Source organism: Chroicocephalus ridibundus, chromosome 3, assembly GCF_963924245.1.
Source record: "Chroicocephalus ridibundus chromosome 3, bChrRid1.1, whole genome shotgun sequence".
Classification (NCBI taxonomy): Eukaryota; Metazoa; Chordata; class Aves; order Charadriiformes; family Laridae; genus Chroicocephalus; species Chroicocephalus ridibundus.
The window spans coordinates 1,467,748-1,490,166 of record NC_086286.1 but is presented as its reverse complement, the minus strand read 5'-3'; the positions used below and the strand labels follow the sequence as shown (position 1 = coordinate 1,490,166).

General features: G+C 41.0%; 1 long non-coding RNA gene across 6 annotated transcripts in view; it reads right to left on the bottom strand.

Moving 5' to 3' along the window:
* The window catches only part of LOC134513961 (uncharacterized), a 497,182-nt gene that overhangs the window by 323,605 nt on the left and 151,158 nt on the right, over positions 1 to 22,419 (bottom strand). The window lies entirely within an intron of this gene.

Here is a 22,419-nt window from a genome sequence, read left to right as displayed (position 1 = left end):
AAAGGCACAATCTTCTTTTTTTTTTTTTTCTGTGAAGTTAGCAATTCATCTCGAAAAATATAACAAATATCCTGCTGCACATTGACATGTGAGCAGGATATTGGAATTTGTAAGCACTTGGAATTTGTAAATAAGAATAAGATTTACTATATTTTAGGACATGTGCATTGAAATTCAACTTCTCCAAATAATACTAATAATTCTCTTTTTTATCATTCCATATCAAACTGTAACCTAACTGTGCCAAGGAAGCTGAAAAAAACAAGACAATTGGATGAACGGCTTCCTCCAAACAGAAGAGGTTCCCGCCTTTAACTTCAAATTGAGAGCTAATGTTGATCAAATGCTACTCCTGATCCCCCAAACATACACCTCATTAATTATAAATGGAGTGGTATGTAGAAATTCTGTACGTACATATTTCCTCCACAGACATTCAGTATTATGAGGATGTTTGCTTTTAAGCATATGGTGAAGTGTTTTGATGAACAAGGATAAGTACTGGTTTGCCTATGTCGAAATGAATGTCTAAATGTTTTTCTGGACAGCAGGTCACCTTTATGTTTACAAAAATAAAACCAGCGTATATCTATTTTCGGTTACCTGTTTCTTGTTGTTTACAATTAACTTCCTAAACAAGATCACAGCATGCTCAATAATAAGGAAAAAATACTATTGTAGATTAAAATTAGTAAAGACAGCATCAGCCTAAATAAAAGCAGGTTTTGGTTGGGTTTTTTTGGTACAAGAAATTATTTGGAGCATAATCTTTCTTGTACCTAACACTCCAAAAATGTTCAGCTGCAAGGTAGAAAGATGGGATTAAAATTAACAAAGATAAACTTGTTATTTAAAAAAGCGAGGCAAAGAGATCATGCGAGTAGCAGGCTTTGGTTGGTACCTCTACTCTAGGAACCCATGGCTGAAAGTGAGCAGGCGGAGATGGCCAGATACTTACACGTTAGCCAGCTCCAGGCTGGTTTGCTGACCAGCTGAGAAGTCAAGGACAACGCCAAAGCCCCCAGCAATTCTCACGCTTTAATAATCAGGACAAAACTCTTGAAGCTTTAGGTCTAAGAAGTGAACGTCCGAGGTGTACCCACAGATCAGCTCTTGTTTGCTGCTGTCCCGCCCAGCGCCTAATTCACTGGAACCTCCCTCCCCCTTCAAAGCCATCTAATTTAAAGTTTTCCCAACGGAGGCGACTGAAAATTGTCAGCTTGTTCTTGGGAGCTCTGAGCAACCTCACCGGAGGAGCTGGTTCCAAACCATTGCTTCTTAAGGAGCCTTAAGAGATGGGCTCCCCTGGAGTAGCACTAGTTTGCACTGGTACCCTGCTTAATCTCCACAGTTGTAGAAGGGGAGTCGTCATTTTTGAACAATGTATTTACTTAATTATGCCAGTGGGTATCATTTTCACATTTTGCTTTTTGTGGAAATCATCTACTTCATTTTAAAGGTGTAAAAACTGAACCTCGTGAAGGTTAAACGGCTTGTCAAGAATTACTGTAATCCTGATTCTGACACTAACTAGCTGTGCCAATTTGGATTTGTCACTTCATTTCTCCAAGCCGCTCCTTCCCCGTTTGTAATGTCACTTCCAAACTTTATTTAGTGGCAAAGTGCTAATGTAAGTGCAAAGTATTACTAATCCTGTGTGCGGCAGACACTGGGATGTAATTCAAGATCTTCTGGCTCCCAGTCCTGCGCTTAACTCTGTAGATCTCGAGATTGCTGAGGACTGTCTTCCCTCCTCCCGTTGTTTAATGTGTGCGATGCCAGACAAAGGGTCGGGGGGGTTCTATTGTGAACGTCCTTCGGGAAAATAGTTCAGCCAGTTTTAAAACTTTCCTTTCTGGATACTCACCGAAAAATAAAAATGCAACTTTTTAACTAGAGAAACAGAACATTAAAATATTTTGGCCTGTCCTGTTCATTAGTATTCTGCATAATTGGCAGTAGGAGTACATAAATACAGACAGAAAGACACAGAAAACCTAAATGGAAATTAAAGGCTGTTGTTTTAATTGGGCTGGGAGGGAAAAAGTAGAAAGACGTGACCTGCAGCTCTGTTGTTTATTAGTTACCATCTTCCTGCCTCAGATGAAAATGACGGTGCAGCCTCCTCACAGATTTTCACATTTCCAGCTATCTCGCAGGGAGCCACATTGATCTTTAAGCACTGAACAAATCAGGATGCCAAGGTACAGCCAGAACCCGGGGCTCATTTGTTCCACACAGGGTTATTGCTACTTTTTGATAGTAAGTTTTAATTGGGTTGTAAACTTCTTCCGTCTCATGTTTTCCTCCTGACCTCCAAGTAACCAAATTAACACGTGCCGTGCATATGGTATGTACCGCTACTGCGCAAATCGGGAAACCAGGTTCTGTGTGTGCTTCCCAAATAACCGGCTGCTTTGGGACCGTGAACTCGCACGAGGCAATGCAGGTACTGACGAGATCTAGCGATAACGATCCTCTGGGCAAGATCAGCGGCCCAGCACGGAGCAGGCCCTCCCATTCCTCTGCACAGCTCAGGCATCTCAAATCTATTCTCCCGACCAGATCTATTCTGCAACGTCAGAAGTACCGATGACGTCATTTGCCATTTCTTCTTCAGAAAGCACCTAAAGCGGATCTGGCTTGCTCAGGCAACCGGCAAGCGACCTTCCCCTGCTCTGGGAACGCTGCGGCCGTTCACCCTGTCTGCAGGGCCAACTGTAAGCACAGTGGTGACAACAGTCAATTTCAGCTCTGCCAGAGCATATTTAATTACAGATAACACTATTTACATGTTGAGCCTGACTGATAAAAAAGAAGCGTCGGATGAGGACTGCTTTCCCACGCTTTCATCACAAACGGTTGCAAGTGGACAATAAACACATGATGCAACGCGTTATTTCCTTTTGGTCTGACTTTTATCGGAGGTTCACTTGATTCTCCTTGCTTGAAGCGTGGATCTTTTTCGAGCATTTGTTTCTTTGTATTTAGCGTGGAAGGTACCTACACGCTCTGGCACGGGGCTATGAAAAGAGTCTCCTACAAAGGAGACCGGAAAGTTCTTTCCAGCTTACAACTCTGTCATTTTTTCTTGCCCTTTAGCAGTTAGTTTAACAGAAGAAGAAACAGAACAAAGAAACAACCACCAGTTTGTTATTGGCCATCAGAGCCGCGATTTGTTTCTTTAGTTAAGCAGTCGTATTGATTTCTAGGTCAAAGTCACATTGCATAATTCTACCGTTTTCGGTACAGAAAGAAGAGAGTGGATTTGACCCACCATTTTGTCCTGACAGAGACAGTACAGCTGCGGTACGAATCCACGCGATTTTCTACGCCGCAGCCAGTTTAAGACAGCCCTGCCCGGGGAGCTCAGACACGCTGAAGCAATTCACGGGGTAGATGTGCAGCTCGCTTACACAGCTGTAGCTCCCGGGGGCTTCCTGAAACGTTTACCAATTTACGCGGCAGAGGATGCGGCTCGTTGTGCGCAGCACACAGAAAAGGCTCAGCCCCGGCTCCGTGCAAGCGAGCAGAGGCAGGATGGCTGGGGCGGGCCCGAGAATCGGGCTGCGGGTCTTTGGGGGATGCTGCGGCTCACACAGGAAAGGTTAGAACCGGCCACTTTCTTGTTTGTTTAACTCCACCAGCTTCCTTATACAAAATCCTATTTACTCTGCTGCTCTTCTGTGGCAAGAAGAGTAAATATTAGCTTAATGTAGAGAATCTAAGTAACACTGAACGGGGAAAAAAAAAATAGCAGGAGAGAAGGTAATAAAATTTGCCTTTAACTCGGATTATTTGCTTTAATTTGATCAGTAATATTTTTTGCTTATTGTGCATCCAGAAGTTGCCAGCAGGAATAGTGCTAGCATTAGGCATTAAACAACCTTCCTCATGAGAGACAGCCAAAATACGGGATAACAGCATTAATACGGCCCCATTTTTACAGATGCTTGCTCATTCTTAACACTGCCCCGCACAGATTGCCTGCCTTGCCCACTGCCCCCCCCACAGCTATGGCAGAGCTGGGGACCCACCTCCAACCCCCTTGGGGTTTTTAAGGTGAACAGAACAGTTGGACCAACAAGCCAGGGGGACCAAAGCACTGCTGATGGCCATTACCTTTCTCTTTTGTGAGTTAACGAGCTTTATTTTTCTTCCGGCTGCCACTGAGGTTATTACAGACCAATAGTTAACGGCAGTGGATTAGAGAGAGAAGATTTCTTCAAGGCAGAGAACAGAAAAACTAAAACATGGGAGAACGTGAAGTGACAAGTTAGTATCTTACTGGGAAGTGAGCTGGGATAATTAGTCGTGATGTAATAAAATGAAACCTTGCACCAGAAGCAATAAGGCTGAACTTAACAAAAAGTAAAGAAATAACGTATTTTTCTTTGTTTTGAGATTCGGTGAGCCAAGCCCAGCCACTGAATAAGCAGATAAAAGTGTCAGCAACTTCAATGGATTTGCATGTGCTTAAACCCCTTCCAGCAGTTTGATCGAGTCCCGGTACCTTACAGAAACGGAGGAGTCGGTGCAGCGGCACTCACCGTCAGCACGACTTCTGCCCATCTTAAACGATGGTGAAAAAATGGGGCTTTTCATTTAGAAGCAATGCCAGATTCACTGTCATTCAAACCCGCATTGATAAACCCCTTTCTAAGGCTTTTTTTTTCCTTTCTGTTCAGAAACCTGCCATTTTCACATTTCATACTCCTCGTTCCAGGAATATCTGCCAATCATTTTGATCCTGCCAGCTCTCCTTTATTAATTGATTAACTACTGGAATAATCTACCAGTATTTAACAGACTTCTATGCCCAAACAATTACTCTGAAAAATAAATATATTTAACTGTTTCAACTGAAACCAGAAATTCATGTGCATTGACCACAAAAACATGGGTCTCTGTAAATACTGCAAAGTGCTGCCGAAGGCAATATTCCCAGGGATTTGCGGGGTTTTTTTGTTATTTCGTACTCTATTACAGAATTTGTGGAATACATCATATATTACATTAAATGTGTTAGGTGAAGAAGGCTACAGACCTGGAAAAAATTAACCTGATCTTAGAGTTGAGTGGAATTTACATGTCTACGTTCAAGAAGAAGAACCAGAAGAAACTTGCACAGCCGTTTGCAAGACCCATGCCCCATACTTTTTCTCCCTGTGACGGGTTCTCCCCCTGTCCATATACAGCACTCTTCCATTTTAACTACCCACTCCCCACATCTCCCCGAGCCCAAATCTCCCACGGGGCTGAACCTGTGTTTAACCTGCGCCGAGGAGTTCCGTGCAAAGAACAGAACTGCGACTTCTTCATAGACTCAACACAACAGCCCGGCTGGAAGGGGCCTCAAAAGATCCTCTAGTTCAACCTCTCTTGCATCCAGAAACGCTGCTCTAACTCACCCCTGAAGTAATAACCTTTACCGGGGCGGGAGGGTGGGGGAATCTACCTTCAGTGGCCTTTTCGAACCAAGGAGGGTGAAAGCTGCAGGGCAGCCTTGGCCACTGAAATGGAGGCAGTGACACCTTTCAGAGAAGAGTAAATATTCACAGAAACAGAGTGAGAGAACAATAAGGAGCCGCCTTCTCTGGCCTGGCAAGCCGGGTCATGCTGAAGGAGAAAGAAGACCTGTAGACTAGTTCCTCAGCTCAGCAAGACATATGCATTTTGTCTTAAAATGACAAAGGCATTAACGCTCCATCCTCTTCTTTTTCTGAAAGCATATTCCTTCATTTTCCTCAGATTTGCACCAACAAAAGTACACTGTAGTCTCACCAAACACTGATATTTTGACATTAAACCCCAAACTAATGAAGTTTGCTGTTTTTTAAATATCAATTGAATGCAAGGGATTATTCTCCAGAGCTGCGTTATCGGTGTACACACGGTCATGTTAAGTAGGAAGACCTAATGACGGAGGTCAGTGAGAGCACAGGGAGGTCAGGTGAACAACTATTTATTTAATGACTCTGAAATGACTAACTATTCATTTTGCAGAACCTCATCCCAATCCTCACTCATGTAAAAGCCAGACAGAAATACTCCAAACCCCGTTTGGGATTTAATCCTTTTTTAAACTAGATATATGCCAAGTTTCTCACAGCTCCGATGCTTACTTTGTAAGATAAAAGTTCACTTCAGATCCACATAAATCAAAATAACTAAGATCCTCTTAGGAAGAAAAATGTAGAATTTCTTATCGCATAGAACAATGTTTAAGCAGTACAGAGTAAGCAAATTCACACATGGGAACAGCTGAAGTCAAGTCTAAATATATACGCTTCATTTGAAAATGGTACTTATAATGGAGTTCAGTGGTTTCACAGACTAAAGAGGTAGCATGGGGAGTCTAAAGCACTCCAGGGATTTCAGATGGAATCCCACTGGGGTTTATCGAGTGGGGAATCATAACCTTAAAAGAAGTGAATTTCTAGGCCTTGACTTGCTGAGCGGTGAGGTACCTCTGCGGATGAAGTACCTCACGTAGGAACAAAAAAAAATAAAATAATCCCCGTAGAGAGCTCCACGTAGCGCTGCAAGACGACTGCAAAGCCACGGCACGCCGGCAACCAGACTGGAGATCCACGTTCCCTGATAGCACCTTACTGGAAATAAGGATGCAGTGTCCTAAAGGAAACTGTAGATGCATGCTGCTTTCCTACTCAAGGAATGCTACCGCATGAGAAGTAATACGATATAGTCAGCAGAGTAGCTGGAACGAAAATCTCTGGAACCATAGATTTCAGATGTTTCGCTCATTCTAAAATAAAATGCTGTCAGCCCCCGTGCACCAGCTTGATATTCTAGTACTTTCCTCTAGAAATGCGTATTCTCATCTTACTTTACCTGTGGTTCCGTCTTGCTGGAACGGATTTAGAAATGTTACTCTACTAAAGGAATCGACTTTCTGCTTAATTAATATAGCCTGAAGTATTATCTGTATCATTCACATAAAAACTACGATGAGATAAAAGAGAGGCAGCAAATATTGTACGGGCTGTTAGAAGAACCGGTTTCAGGTGCTGTGCATGCTGACGATGGATGGAAGGATGATGAAGAGGTCTAAGAACCGACTCGCGCTGGACACCCCCTTCGGACCAAAGCCCCCAGGAAGAGACCCAAGACCGTGGCGTGGCCACGCCTGGGACGCAGGCACCATCAGCCTCCAGTGGCCACCTGAACCCGCTGAAGGGCCACTGAGGTTCCTCCTCTGAATTTTTCTGCCTGCGTGTTTATATTGCAGGGCAAAGTTGTAGCAATTTTAAAAGTAATCATTGCTGAATTCTCATGGCAAAACCCGCACAGGTTACTACCCTGTATTCTTCATTATCGACTTTCATCACAGCGCAACTGTCGTTTTATGTTACACGGAAAAAAAGTATTGTCCTATTCATGCCTCTATACAGTTTAGTAGATTCAACTATGACTTATACAGAAAACATATACATGGAAAACAACAGTCTAATAAACAAAGTTCACTTTAAAGTGGATTCTGTTTAAATTTTCTACCCGCATTAATTATAATTTTCAGTGGAAATGTTTGTGGGTTTTTTTTTAAAAAAGTGGTTTATAATTATATTTTATTTTTAATGAAAACCAGTAATGAAAAACATAAATAGTGTATCCTTTAATGATCAACACACTGACTAATTCCACTAATGCTGAGTAGCATGTGCTGAAATGATGGATTATCTTAAAATATAATTTTACTAGCTCTGCTATGTAATTTGTTAAGCATTTAGTAATAAGTATGTCTAATAAAATATGAAAAAAATATTTAGAAAATGAACCATAATTTTAATATAATTTTAATTAATGGGAGTGCAATTGCAGTGGTTTAAATTACATTCCCAGTGGTAAAAAGCCTTTCAAACCTAATTTGTAAGCCAAGATGGTGGCTTTAATGACTGGCAGCAAAGTTTCTTCAACAGATTTCATGGGGCATGATCCAAAGATAATAGGTTTTCAGCCCAATGACAATCCAATTACAATGCCAATCAAAGCCAACTTCATGCACTCTAATTATCAGATTTAGCTGTCAGTTCAAATACAAACATAACACTTTTATTTAAATAAAAATTTAATTTAGAAAAAAAGAAGACTTCATGTGTGATTTATTGAGACTGCAAGAGCAATCTAACTTATTTCTCGAGTAATATAATAAAATCAGTCTTGTATTAAAAATGTGAAAACTTTTCATTCTCCTGTATGTGCTATGCTGTATTATTCAGGAGTTAATTTAAGCAAAAAAGCATAACATAACATGGCAGCAGATATTTGCAGACTAGAAGTAGGTTAAATAGAGTAGCAGGGTTTCAATGAGACAAAACTCCAAGTGAATAAATGACAAAACCTAATTAGTTTTTTACCAGTAATCAGGAGAAGCTATGTTAAGACCACAGCCATTTATGTAGCTCTACAGCACACATAATCTAATGTGGTTCTCTCTTCTCTGGCTGCTTCTGTCTATAATGAGTGTGTAAATGCATAGCTTTTTTTTATATTCACATGCTTATTTGTAGACGCGCGGAAGAAATACGTAAGTTATAAAACGCACAAAAAATGTTATGTTAAAATAAATTTCATATTCCAAATATAGGCATCTCCCAGCTGAAATAGCCCCACGGTACCTACCAACTGCATCCTCGCCGTTATTCTCTCTCTCTCTCAAAAGTTATTATTTATTAATTAACATAATTATAAGGATCTCAATATAGGAAGGAAAAGCTAGTTCAGGACTCTGTATGCTCTAATACATTACAGCACAATTATCAACTCAGACTTGGCTGAAACAGAGGTAATTTTCCTATAGCATATTTAATACATATAAAATCCTGTCTTCCCACAACTAAAAGAAACAGGAGAAAAGAATTACAGAAGGAGCAATTATTATACCATTCTTTCAGAATGTGAACCAATTTCCACTTGCCATTTACTCCCCCTGTTGTATCCCAGCTCCTAAATGTTTGGTAGCTTGTTTGTCACAGCTAGCACACCGAAGATGTTAAGATTCTACAGGCTCTTATCTTCAGTGGATTAGAAAAACCACCCAAATCCACTGCAGATAACAAAAGTGGTTCCCATACTAGGGCTGACAAACCCCAAAGATAACATTATGACAGGCGCAAATGCTAAGACCAGTAACACTCTTATTGACAACCCAAACATCTGAAATTCATTCCTACAGCTTTCACTATATCCAAACACTGAAACTGAATTAAAAATCCAGAATTAAAAAAGTAATCGTAGGCTTGCCTGTACTCACCTTTTGTTTTAATCATTTACATCACTTCTGCTATGACAGTACTCTGTCATAAAAGCCGAGCCATGCCAGCTTCACCTTCCTACTATTTTCCATCGTCTAATTCCCAAAACATTTCGCTCCTCTCCCTCTCTCTCTTTCTGATGTCCATTACATCATTCTTTGCTACTGCAAGGGACTCAACCTCATGACCACTATGTAAGCGCAAAGGAAAAGGGTTTCAGGGGCTGTAATGAATGGGAAGTAGAGGTATTGCATTTATATATAATTCTGAGATGATCATCAATCTGAAGATAGAGCTACCAGATCCTTGAACTCCCCATCATTTCTCATGATTTGGGGGTTCTAAATAGCCACATAGTCTTTGCGTTTGAATCCATAATGACTTCAGAGTTCAGCCAACAAAGAAATATAAAATTAAACGGCAGGGCTGAGTTCAGTAGTGTCGCATTTCAAATGCTCTCTGGAGATAACCATGCAAAGACAAGCAGCTTCCCCAGTTTTTGGCCTCTTTTTCTCTTCTCTTTGGCAGTCATCTTGCAGTGCCTCTATTTCCGAGCGCCTCTACCAGCAAGTCCCTCCATGAGACGGGACAGGAGGGTCCTGCATGCAAGGACCAGCTGCTCAGGTCCAGACCAGCTCTACCTCAGGCAAGTTCAGAAATCGACAGCTACGTTTTGTCAAGGTTATGACATTCCTCTGCTCCCTCCAACCAAAGCTCAAAGTCAAAACCGCAAATCTACCATTTACTGTAGCTGTTTCAACTTGAGTCATTATTATTGTTTGGCTAAGGCATTTGTTTTCTATATTAGTTTTATCTATGTGATTTGTAAGTTAAGAAAAGGAAGGTAATAATGATGTATCTTTTGCACATGGAACACTAAAAAAGAAAAACACAGCATAAATAATATTAACCTCTCGATAGGCTGGTCTGGGGCAGCTCTGAGAGCCCTAGATTGCGTTTGCCTCGCTTGCCAGATGGAACAGTCACATTTCCTGACTTAAATATCATGAGAACAAGAGCCCTAATTTATCATCATCGTTACTACTACTGTTTTCATTACTACTACTTTTATTCTCGAACTCACTCAGGCATCAGTAATTGCAAAGATAATTTTGAAAGCCTATTTAGCAATTTGACCATGCTTACGCACTGCGAATTTAGGAAGTACACAGGAAAATTTTAGAATTCCTTGACTACCTACTGTTCAGGTTTGATTCGTGATGGGGGAAATTGCTCTGAAAACTACTGGCTTTGTTCAAACCTATCTGGCAACACAGCATAAAACATATCCTCAGTAAGGACGTGAGGATACGGTCTAAATGTGCCTGCATCCATTGACATTAATAGGATCTGCAGAAGCTTACGCTGAATGGTGAATCTAGCTCAGAAATTTGTTTTGTTATTTGCTATCCAGAATTAAAACATCACTATTAAACGCTTTTTAGATCTGTACTAGTTTATACCAAGACAAACTAAAGAAAACTTTAAAAGTAATATGAAATTATTTTGTTTGTATAAATTCTTCTGCATCATCTAAGGCATTTTTTCTGTCACATTACAGTAGAGATGAACGCTTTGGAAACAAGAGCTATTAAAAATGTTTTCCAAGGAAAAGCGTCATGCCAAGAACAAGACTAACGCTCAGCATGGAGTAAGATAAAAGAAAATACAGCAAAACACGCCAGAAAATTATTGGCCTAACCTCTATTAATGGAAATATCCGAAGTGCAATACTTCCCTCATATAGAATCTATACAAAGAATTTGAAGTTTGTTAGAATGATGAATCAGAAACTTACCCATGGATGTTTTATGCCATCCAAACAAAGCTGAGGCATTTTATTTTCTGAAGACAGGTAAAAGCGGACAAACTACTACTCCGGGCGTTTCATCAGAACGTGACCAGCTTGCAAGAGACCGCACAATTGGTTCGTTACGGTTGATCCACTGAGTCATCACGTATGCAAAATGGAAAACCAGATGTATCTAGTTCGCTCGGAGTGGGGACTGGGATAGCCCCTGTTCAAATGGACGCTTACACTGCATTATCGCTGCTCGTTAACAAACTGCCCCCTCGGTTAACTAAATCTTCAAACCTACATACTTCTCTGTGTTCTCAAGGACTACTTCATGTACTACACAGGATGCCAAACTGACAAATTTACGGATTACCAAGCTTCTCCTTCATTTTAAAACCAACATTTGAATTCTGAAAGCAGGCTGAGCCGTATTCCTATGTTTTTTATTCCTTGAGGATAATGACCTTTCACAGCATAAGATGACTTTTTATCGGCTTGACCTGGAGAAAAATGACACAGATTTATATTCATACACTCTTTTCTGATTTTGATGTGGATCCAACTCTGCCATCCTTACCCAGGACAGCAGAATTAGGTCTTCAGTGCCTAAACAGTGAAGATCTAGAGCCTGAGGATATCTGCGATACGAATGACAAGTTCTAGACAAGGGTGAACTGGAAAGGGGCGGGGGGGCTTACTTCATTTCATTAAGATAATGCAGTGGGAAAGGTGAATAAGTGAAAGAGTGCACGTGCATGACAGAAAGAGCTCAGCAAACATCCTTCTTAAATTAGCTGGATCCTCAGTTTTGTGTTACCTTGCTCGCCCTTCAGGACAAGCAGAGAGGCAAAGGAGGTAATCTTTTTTTTTCTTTTTCTTTGTTTTTCAGAAAGTTGTTCTTTGAGGATGCTCGTGGCTAGTAAAGGAAGGTCATTTCTCAATAACGGTGTTCTTTGAAATGAGCAGTGATCATATACAAGCTAACTAGGACACGCTCGTGTCTCATCACTTGAGATGCACAAATTTTCCTTTGCTCTTCCCCTCCTCCCGCCTGACGTGGGACATGCAAGGAAAATCGCACTCGCCGCTATTTCAGATATCGCTCAGCCACAAGGGACACACCTAGAAGGAGAGGGGAAAGCTGACCGATCGGGAACTGAAGGCATTTGTGGAGAAGGAAAGAAGGTCACTTCCTAGGAACCAGGATTCCTCAGGCTCCAGCACCTCAACTGCTGATTTACCCAGGAGGATCTCAAACGTCTTCACAGAAAGAGACAGTGCAGCATTGGTGTATCGAGTATTGCACAGGCTCTTGAAGTGTCAGAGAAGGAGCAGTATTTGCCAATGGAGCTCCTCATCGTTGCGCAGAAGATACCTGAGAATCCAGGCTTTATCCAAACTGCCACAGTCTGTTGCATCAGGTTTTGAGGTTTCTATCCACACAACTTCCATTTTTGTGGGAAAATGCATCCCATTTCTTGTTATTTCCCACCACCTCCAAAAATCAGAGTAATTTTGTTGACATTGACAGCGTTTTGACAGGGATCAATTTCACTCAATATATAATATTCCTTTTAAAAATTTTGGCACTTGTCTAATTTACAAAGATGAATATTGCTCTATGACGCTGGCGATCCAAGGTGCAAACACCACAGGCAGATGGGATTAATGTCACTCCTCTTGGATAAAGAAACATAGCAGGTCAAGCCTTTCTCTTTTTTTTTTCCCCATATTGTTGCTTGACACTGGAATCTGTGTAAATAGGTTGTAAGTTGTTACTCGCAGCCAAATGAAGTTTGAGGCTTCTAAAACCAACTGGAGGTTTTAGCAGCCTTTCTCCCCCGAAACAGGATTTCAGATTGCACAGGGAAACCCTTCCGTCAACCCGCGAGCACTGGGCTACTTGTGCTTCGGGTTGAAATCTCCCATGTTGTTAGCAAAACCAAGACGATGGAAATGTAAACATCGTCCTTATTACGTGCTTGTTCCTTCAGCAAAACAGAGCTTTAGCCTTAGCAAGCCATGGCAGTATAACACATTGTAAAAACAGTAACAATAGCAAAAATTATTAAACATTTATCTCTCCCGTGAGTGAACATCTGGCATGTATCAAAATGCTGCCTTGGGGATTTAGCACCAGAACCTTTAAGGTTTTATGCGACAATGCCTAGAGAGGGCAATAATAGAGCATATTCCACATAGGTTTTTTAATCACTGGCCTCTTGAAAATATCAAGAGCAGAAGTTGAACCACATATCACTTTATAAATGAAATGTTAGCATTCTCATTTGCGACACAGGAAAAAAATATCAACTGCATTTTTAATTAACTAAGAAGAAATTTAAAATAAACAGTGGGGGGGAAAAATCATACAAAATCTGACATTGCAGATAGCAAACAGATGTGATACAGGTTCTCTTTTTGGATCTTACAGGAAGGACGCTTTGCTAAGGGGAAGGACTTTTCTGACCTAGGAATTTTTCAGCTCGCTGCCTCTACAAAGCAGGGAAGCCCAGAGAAAAGCCCGTCAAACGGGCTGTCTCTAGGAGAGAGGCAGACACGCGCACACACGCACCAGCATCACGAGACAGCTCCAGCTCCCACCAAGAACACGCAAAGACTGAAAGTCCTCACGGTCTCGGTGCTACAAGTAACCTCAGAGCTGCCACCTGCAAGAGAACACTGGTTTGCATCATAACCTGGGGAATCCTCCTACACCACCAACACGGCGCTCCCAAACCGCAGCATAAACTGGGGGGTCCCGTCCGACGACCTGCTGAGAGCGCGAAGCTCACGGGCACAGCGAGCCTGGCTTGTGTTGGAACCTTCCCATTCCACCTCAGCTCACACACCACATTCCAGAGCACGTAACATATATGGGGGCGTCAAAATTGCATCTTTAATCTTTTCTTTTAAAACATCTTTGGAAAAACACCTGAACCTGTTTCTAAATCTCCCAAGGAGCTGCAAGGCCCTGGCTTGGGAAGAGGGAGAGGAGCGAGTCGGGTGCAGGGTGTAGGATGACGCAAGGCTTTTTTTTGTAGGGACAAGACAAAGATTTATGGAATGCAAGGAAGGAATATGTGTAATGTGAGTGATATTGGGAAGCAACAGAGAAAAAGCTGATAGCGAAGATTAAAGTGCAGGGCCTCCTATGGATCACGTGTTAGGTCAAGATACAAATGTGAGAGGAGAATATAAAAGGGTTCTGTCTGGACTCTTGTTATAGGAAGAAATGATTATACAACTGTGTAGCTGTGTTCTCAAACAGCACTTCCCTCTCTCCCTTTAATAACTACATAGTGGGCTTTTTTATGGAAGAAGAAAAACTTGAAAATTTTGTGATTAATGTTATTGTTAACAAGACTGTCCCAGGGTCACAATCTCACAACTAATCCTGTTAGTTTCTTAAATAGGAAGCACAACAACCAAATAATTTCCGATTCTTTGGGCTTGTTTCTTTACAATATTTTAAGATCCATTAATACTTTTTGTTAAATTTTATTGTGTATGTTAGGATTATAGATTAAAAAAAAGGTTCAGCTATTTACCTTACCTAAGTGGTCTTCTAATGTAGTCGAGGTTCTACACAAGCCCATAACAGACTCTCGTTCTTCGTAAAGGAGCCTAGTTAGTTTGTGCATAGATGTTCAAACAAAAGGTTCTGAAATAGTGCATTTTGGAAACGACAAAGATACTGAAAAAAACAGAATTATACAGGGACTATAAGTTGGTTGGAACAGCATTTCTGCGTAGCATCAAGGATTCCGCTCGTGAATTCAACCCTGATTAAACCAGTGGCGGATTTGATGCAAGAGGGTGGAGCATGGGAGAGAGCGAAGTATGCCGTCCGGGGAAGAGGAGGAAGAAAGCAAGGAACTGACAGACTCTGATGAAAAATCGACCCCAACGAGGAAATGACATGCAATACACTAGTTTTACACTGGTTAAAACCAAACCAAACCAAAGCAAACCCAAAGTGATATCCTGTAAAAGCTAGGGGCACCTTTGTTGACGAGGAGGACTCGGCGTACGTGGGTATCCCAGGACAGTGCTCTAAAAGGAGAGGTAGCGGTCAGTAGCCTCCACAGCTGAAAGCGGAGAGAGAGACGCTGGCGCGAGACGTGGCTCGGTGTTTCCCAGCCGCAGAAAGGCAGTGCTGCCATTAGCTCTGCAAATAGACTCGGCGATTTCCGCCCTAAGTAACCTAAGTTTAAAACTGTATTTGTAGCATGAAATGAAATTATGATGCCAAAGTAAAATAAACGTCGAGCACACTCAGTCAATCATCTGAATCGTTCTTTATGGCTCTCATTTATATTTGATATTGAATTGCTCACTTTTTAAAATTCAAATAACTCCCTCATCGATCCGGTCCTGAATGATTTTACTGAACGTATCTTTTTAGTATCTAACACACTGTGATTTTGTTCCACATATGTTGTGCACTAGCTGATTCCATCCTAACCTCACAAAACATATTAAGCTTAATAAATATATTTATGAGAATTACTTTGTATAGTCCTTATGCAATCAGCCATGCTGTGTATGATAGCCCAAGACGATGAAAACCCATTGACTTTTTGTAGCAAATTAGTCTACCACCTAATCGGTGAACCCTGCTAAGCTTTTGAATTATGACGAGAACCAGCAGCTCAGTTAGAACACTCAAATGAATTATATCAATTCATAAACTTGTTCATGTCCAGATTTCATTAGCCACACATTAACAGCATTTTATGTTTATTACTGCTCTGACATAATCTATAAATAACTGAAATGCTAATCATAGTGTTCTGCCGGGCATCATCATTTAATCATAAAGAGATACATTATTATAAACTATAATAGATAATAACAAGTCCGGGTCAATGGCCGCATATTAAAAGATCACAATTATATCCTATAAGGGTATGTACCTCATACATTTGGTGACACAAAGGTCCATATCTAATCACTTGCAAATGTTTCCCCTCTGACATACTTACAGTACAAGGTGACACAATTAAGAAAATACGCTTGTAAAACAGGGCAATCTTTGAGCATCAAAGTAAACAGAGAACAATTAATAGCGAGGGAAAACATTATAGCATTTGCCAATGGCGGGTCTCTTTAACTCTTCAGTTCTGGGTTTGTTTTTCTCTACCGAAAGAAATCGCAATCACAACGTCGGGGGAGTTTATCAGGCAGGAGAATACTGACTTATTCCTGCAGCAGCTACTGAGCCAGGGCTGCTGACGTTACCTGTTGGGCTAAAAACGCAAACCGAGGGGTTAAGTTGCCTTTCTTTTACAATCCTATCGTCTATTCCCGTGCATTCTGTCAAGGACCTTATCTCATCAAACCCCTGTGATATTCAAACACCGCTGGTACGCTTTCGTTGCGAGAACACCTACTGACTGAAGCTACTCCCACTGTCCATTTTGCAGTCCCCTCGCACCTTCGGCACCCTGACATTACAGCTGCTGCTTTTTTCCCCCAAAACAGACAAATGAGCTGGATTAGATATTTAACTTAAGAAGACGACGGCATCATCTTTGTCACTTTGTCAGGTTTTTACTGAGGTAAAACATCCTGGCCAAATACCAGCTACTAAACAAATAATTCTAAACTAGTTCTAAGCGAGAAATGAGTCTGACCCAAGGACCAAGAATTAATTGCAGGTTATTAGACTAAAGATGTTTTCTGTGGGTTTATTTCTTGGTAGGTTTTGTGCTGTTTGGGGGGTTTGGGGTTTGTTTTGGTTTTGGTTTTTTGGTGGTTTTTTTTAAACAGAAAATGAGACTAATTTGAAGCTTTAGTTGAATAGGAAGCAGAGATGTAGGCTGTCATTGCGAGCACTTGCACCTCATAGCTCAGGGTGAACTGAGGGAGATAAAGAAAGGAATGTAAAACACTATGGAAACCAACCTCTGGAGACTTAATATTCTGATCAGCTCACCTCCGAACATCTGGCTCTTAAATGTTCAAGCACAAAAACAAGAGAGCTAATGAAAGCAGTACATATTATCTCTCCCATCAATGTACCTCACAAACACCTGCTAAAATTAAAACAAATTGAATCTTGATTGCTGATTAAGTACCCCTTCTTTAGCTAGATATTCTGTCATTATTTGCCCTGGCGCACAATGCATAAACTGATGAAAAGCTTGCGGTGGGCTGCAGCAGCAAAGGTTGATAAAAGACGATTGAGACATAGATGCATGTAAACTGCAGCGCATTAACTTTAGGTATTCTAGCCCTCAAAAAGTTAGTTTTAGATTTTTTTTCCTCATTTCCAGGGCAAAAATTAATTTCATTTAAAAGGCAAAGCACCCAGAGTGAACACGTCTTTCCTCCGGCAGGTTCCCATCCCAGGGAAGAGCTGATGGAGGGACCTCGCAGCACTCACTAACGCCGCTGCCCAGCTACTGAGCGGAAAAACCTCGCCGAACGGCACTGCTGCGCCTGCTCTGCTTTTTAGGCATTAGCACGTATGTGTGAAGACTTTCAAGCATTTATACATGTACGGCCATGAAAAAAGACCACAAAAGCTGTTCAGGAACGTACGGCCTCTATTTGTCCTAAATAGATGCTTAGGCAACGGCAAGAGAAAGGTTACGGAGTTTACTGCCAATAAACTAGGGGAACGCTCTGCTTGCACACTTCAGGCAGGATAAAAACATCCATTAGGATTTTCATCACACCGATATAAATACCCTCCTATGCGAACACTAATGACAGATGTGTGGCTAATCTACCATGTTAACTTCATTTGAGAAGTTGTGGTTTTGTTCAAACTTTATTAGTTAAACTTGAATTGATCCCAACGCATTTTAAGTCAGCATTTAATCTACTTTAAGTATGTTTCCAGGTATCATAAACTCTTCAGACATCACTGTGTTTACTATATATATGTATTCATGTAAATTTCACTGTTAAAATAATCAACTTTAAACTCACAGTTCTCCGACAATCAAAAAAGAAAAAAACCAGCAACGTGACAGTGTGTAAATCCTTCTTAACAATAGCATCTACAAAACCTGTTTCTTGACTGACAATAAGGTCATAACAGCACATATGTTTGGCATATGTATTTCATCAATGGTGATTATAAAGTGAACCAAGAATTAGCTTCAAAATGATGGGTTACTTAAAGATCTGGAGGAGGACATTTAAACAAAAGAAAAGAAATGTCCTGAACCACTTACTATAGCTCGACTTTTTTTTTTTCCCCCCTTATTGCGTTCTAAATTATTTAAATATACTATTAGACATCATATTGGAAAAAAACAGATGTTTTCTAATTATGAACTGATTTTACAGTGTGATGGTGTCACATATTTAAATTACAAATACACATTTTTAGCATTCCAGCTGTGCTTTACAAGAGTTTAATTTGCTTCTTGTGATATGTCACATTGCACCTGCCTTTTAAAACTCCTATAAATGTAAAACATTAGCCAAGCACAAGTATTAAGACATGCTGATGAATTCTAAAGATTTTTAACATCTTATAGAAGATTAAATTTATATAAAGATTTCATAATGAACCAGCTAAATGTTTATTTAAAGTAACATCTACAAATATTTTTGAGAAGTACGGAATGGGACTGATGACTGTGTGTACGTACACCGGCAGCGCAGAGAATGAAATCTGTGCCACTCTGCTCCTTCCTTACGCGAGGCATTCCGCAGTACTCGGTGGACTGACGAGGCTAAATACTGCTAATCCAGTAAGATTTGGTGGGAAGACAGCTATGCTGTCGGCCCCTGCACACACGCAGCCACGGCCATCGGTTGCGGTATGGCCAACGGGAGCGGTGCTGGCCGCAGCACAAGAGCTATTCGTATTCTCTCAAAACCAGTCCGTCAGTTTGGAGCTTTCCAGCTGACGGGACGAGACATGAACAGCAGAAATACCCGCCTAATGTCTCGTGTGAGATACATCAGAACTATTTGCACTGGCACTGGCTGGCCATACGAATTTGAATTTGCCATGTTATCCCCAGAGTGCTCCCCGTTGGTTGACACTTACCGCTCACACAAACCGCGCGTGGGTACCTGTCACTCCCTGCACACAGAATCCAACCTACGGTGAAGGCCATCAATAGCTAAATAAGAACAGGGAGACTGTCAATGACAATGCTGTTGATCACCTACGATGATATTATATTTCTGGGAATAAAAGAGCAATAGTTTCTAGGAGAACAGATTCTAAACTTTGAAGTAATTAGCTTGTGATTCGCAGCAACGTGACGACACGGCGGGAGTATACGCAGCTATTTATCGCCTTGTACGCTCCCTAGAAATAACAGTTACTGGGTTAGATTTGTATGCAGGTATAAAAAGAGAGAGTACAAACACCTCGTGGAGAAAATGTAACGCTGTTGGCGCGCTTTTTAAGCCTGGTCATCTAACAACAAAGAAGAAACTTTTGAAGCGCTCACCTTCTTGTAATTACAAAGATGTATTAAAGAATTTTGTAGACAAACATAGATGCTCCTTTAGAGCTGGTGACTAACTGCACGCTTTCTAAACACACTCAGGGGCCTACTCATTAACGGGCTAACCCTACCGCAAGTAAATGAAAGAAAACTTTTGCGCCGACATCAACAGGAACTGGGCCAGGCTCAGCCAATGACCTGTAAATCCACCACTGTAATTTGTACGGGATCCACGGCAGCGAGCGGGGCTGGCACAGAAGGCACTGGCGCTACCTGCCCGCCCCCTCGGACCAGCGCTGCCATTCCCTGTACCACAGCGCAGGAACCATCTCCCCACACCAGGCAGCTCTTGCCTCCGCAACCTCGCCTGGCACCATGCTGCTCGGCGCCCCCCCAGGACGGAAGGGCCAAGGGGAGGGGGAAAGCAGGGCCGGGACAGCCCGACGGGAGACACGGCAGCGCGGCCGTTGTGGCAGTCAAACTCTGTTGTCAGGGATTTTAAAACGTAAGATTTCAGCAGCTACACATAATCATACCTGCAATTCAGAAGCTTCCGTGCGCTTAAATGTGTTTGAGGATAAATGCGAGGGCATTTGGACTACATAAAGTGTTATAAGTCCTTAGGACACGTTTTACAGAGACATTTTCAGGGCAAGGCTGTGTTACAAAACAGAATGTTTCTTCCTCAGGAGACCTTTCAAAGACTCCTACTTGAGTTTTGACATGTGCTTTTTGTTTCAACGCTGCATGATGCAGTAGTCTTTGTCATATACTGCAGTGTCATAAATAGGCAGATAGAGATCATGGATGCTTTGCCAGAGATAAAAAATGGATGCTCTGCAGATCTCAAGATTTTCAACCAGTCATTAGGGAAATTACTTTTGCTTCTCTGCCATGAAGTTCATCGTACGTGCGGCAAATGTTCTGTGCTCTGTGCAGGTTAAGTCATTTTGCAGGAAGCTGAACTTGATGCAATACACGTACTAGAGGCAGAATAACTGATTTACGTGCATCTTTCTGTTGTGTATCACATTAGGAAAAATGATGTAATATTTACCTTGCATTTTGTCCAATTAATTTTTTTTAGACTAATTTCAGAACTTAGCGTAGTCTGAAAGCAATAATACTTAAACAGAAAATTCTCAAAACTGTCTGAATTTCCCTAGTCTCGTGATTTTCAATTGCCAACAATATTTTCATTTGTATTAATGTGCCGAGCCAAATTTACTCTATTTAAAATTACTTATGTACATCATATGCTTACAGTAAAATAGGACAAACAAAGCCCATTCCAGTAAGGTGGATCTTTGACTCAAGCTTTACATTTTTATTTCCTTTTTGAAAAGCGTGTTACCCTTTTACCCCACTTTACCTTGATTAAAAAAAAAAATCTGCAGTGGGATTACTTCCTGCCAAAGAAAGCGCGGCTGAGACTCATCTTCATTCTTCCACCAACAGCCAGCAAAGGCATAAGGATGGACCAGATGGGAAGGCGCTGACACTATGTCAGGTGTGACTATAGAGGATGCTGACCCAATTGATTTGCTACCTACATGCTTTACCTACCCCAGCTATAAAACAGAGGAAAAATCTTGATGGTATTTAAGATGCACGACCGACAAATGATATTTAGATGCTACTGGACCTAGCCTAATTCCCCACTAAGTCAGAACTTTCTCATTGACTCAGTTTGAAGAAGTGTCAGGTTTATGGTCTTTCACAGGTACAGGGGACCTTTAATTAAGTATTTTCTGTTCCTGTTCTTAAGATAATATAAATGAAATGCAAAAACATGATTATTTTTTGCTCCAGGATTTGCTGTGTTAGAGTATCATCCCTAACTCTTCTTTTCCACACTCTGTTATTAACAGAGGAAAAAAGAAATCAAATCTTCAGTCCATGTTCCGGGAACGCTTTGTCTGGGCTTTCATGCTCTTGCTTCCTGTATCACGGAAGTAATATCAAATTGAAAATATTTCTGTTCAGCAACTTCAGCAACTCTAAATTAAGAGACTCTGTAGTTTATTGGCTTTCAATGCTTGAGCAGGTTAAGAATGTGTAAGCAAGAAAGATTTCATTTAGAAAGAGGAGTGAAATGTCCGTGATACCAACAGAGACATTAAGAGAGATTAGGCCATATTCATAAACTGCTGCTCTGCTACGAGATTATCAAAAATAATGAACGCCACTAATTAAAGGAAACAATTTTTGAAATAAAGAAAATTCATTTTTAACTCAGCAATAGCTCGTGGATATAGAATCGTATGATAACCAGTAAAACTGTTTTTACGCTGTTGTACTGAAATAGGCATTGACCCCCGCTAGCTTTAGAGCAGATGCCCATTAGGTCGTACTCTACGCCTAGTATAACTGTCGTGATATTGGAAAAAACAGCCCACTAAACAGATATTTAAAATTTGGCTTAGAAAATACTTGGAGTTTTCCATGAACCAGAGCGCAGTTGTAATCTCAACAGACATCAGCAACAATTCTCAGACAACAGTGAGAACCGTAATTCAAGATGAATCACGTACCCCAGCAACTACTCAAGAACCATTTAAAATGTGTTAAAGAGAAAATTATGATCCTGTAGGCAAGTAAGAAAAGAATATCAAAAGCATTTTGAAAAATTTTTTTTAAAAAAGTGGTTTGAGGAAGATTTTCTTTCTGCGGCAGAGGTCTGTTTCTGAATAGAGGTATGTCTCTCCCGCTTTTGTTGCCATTTTTCATAGATCATGACTAAAATCTGATTACTTCATTTAACTTTAAATGAGGGGGGGTCAAATTTGATTTTGTAATCTTATTTCCTTTATTTTAAGACAGCTCAACAATTTCTGAATGAAAAGGCCCACGAAACAAAGATGCTTTCAATTTTATCAGCATGTTAGTTACTTTGAAATGTAGCTGGAGAGTGAGGAGA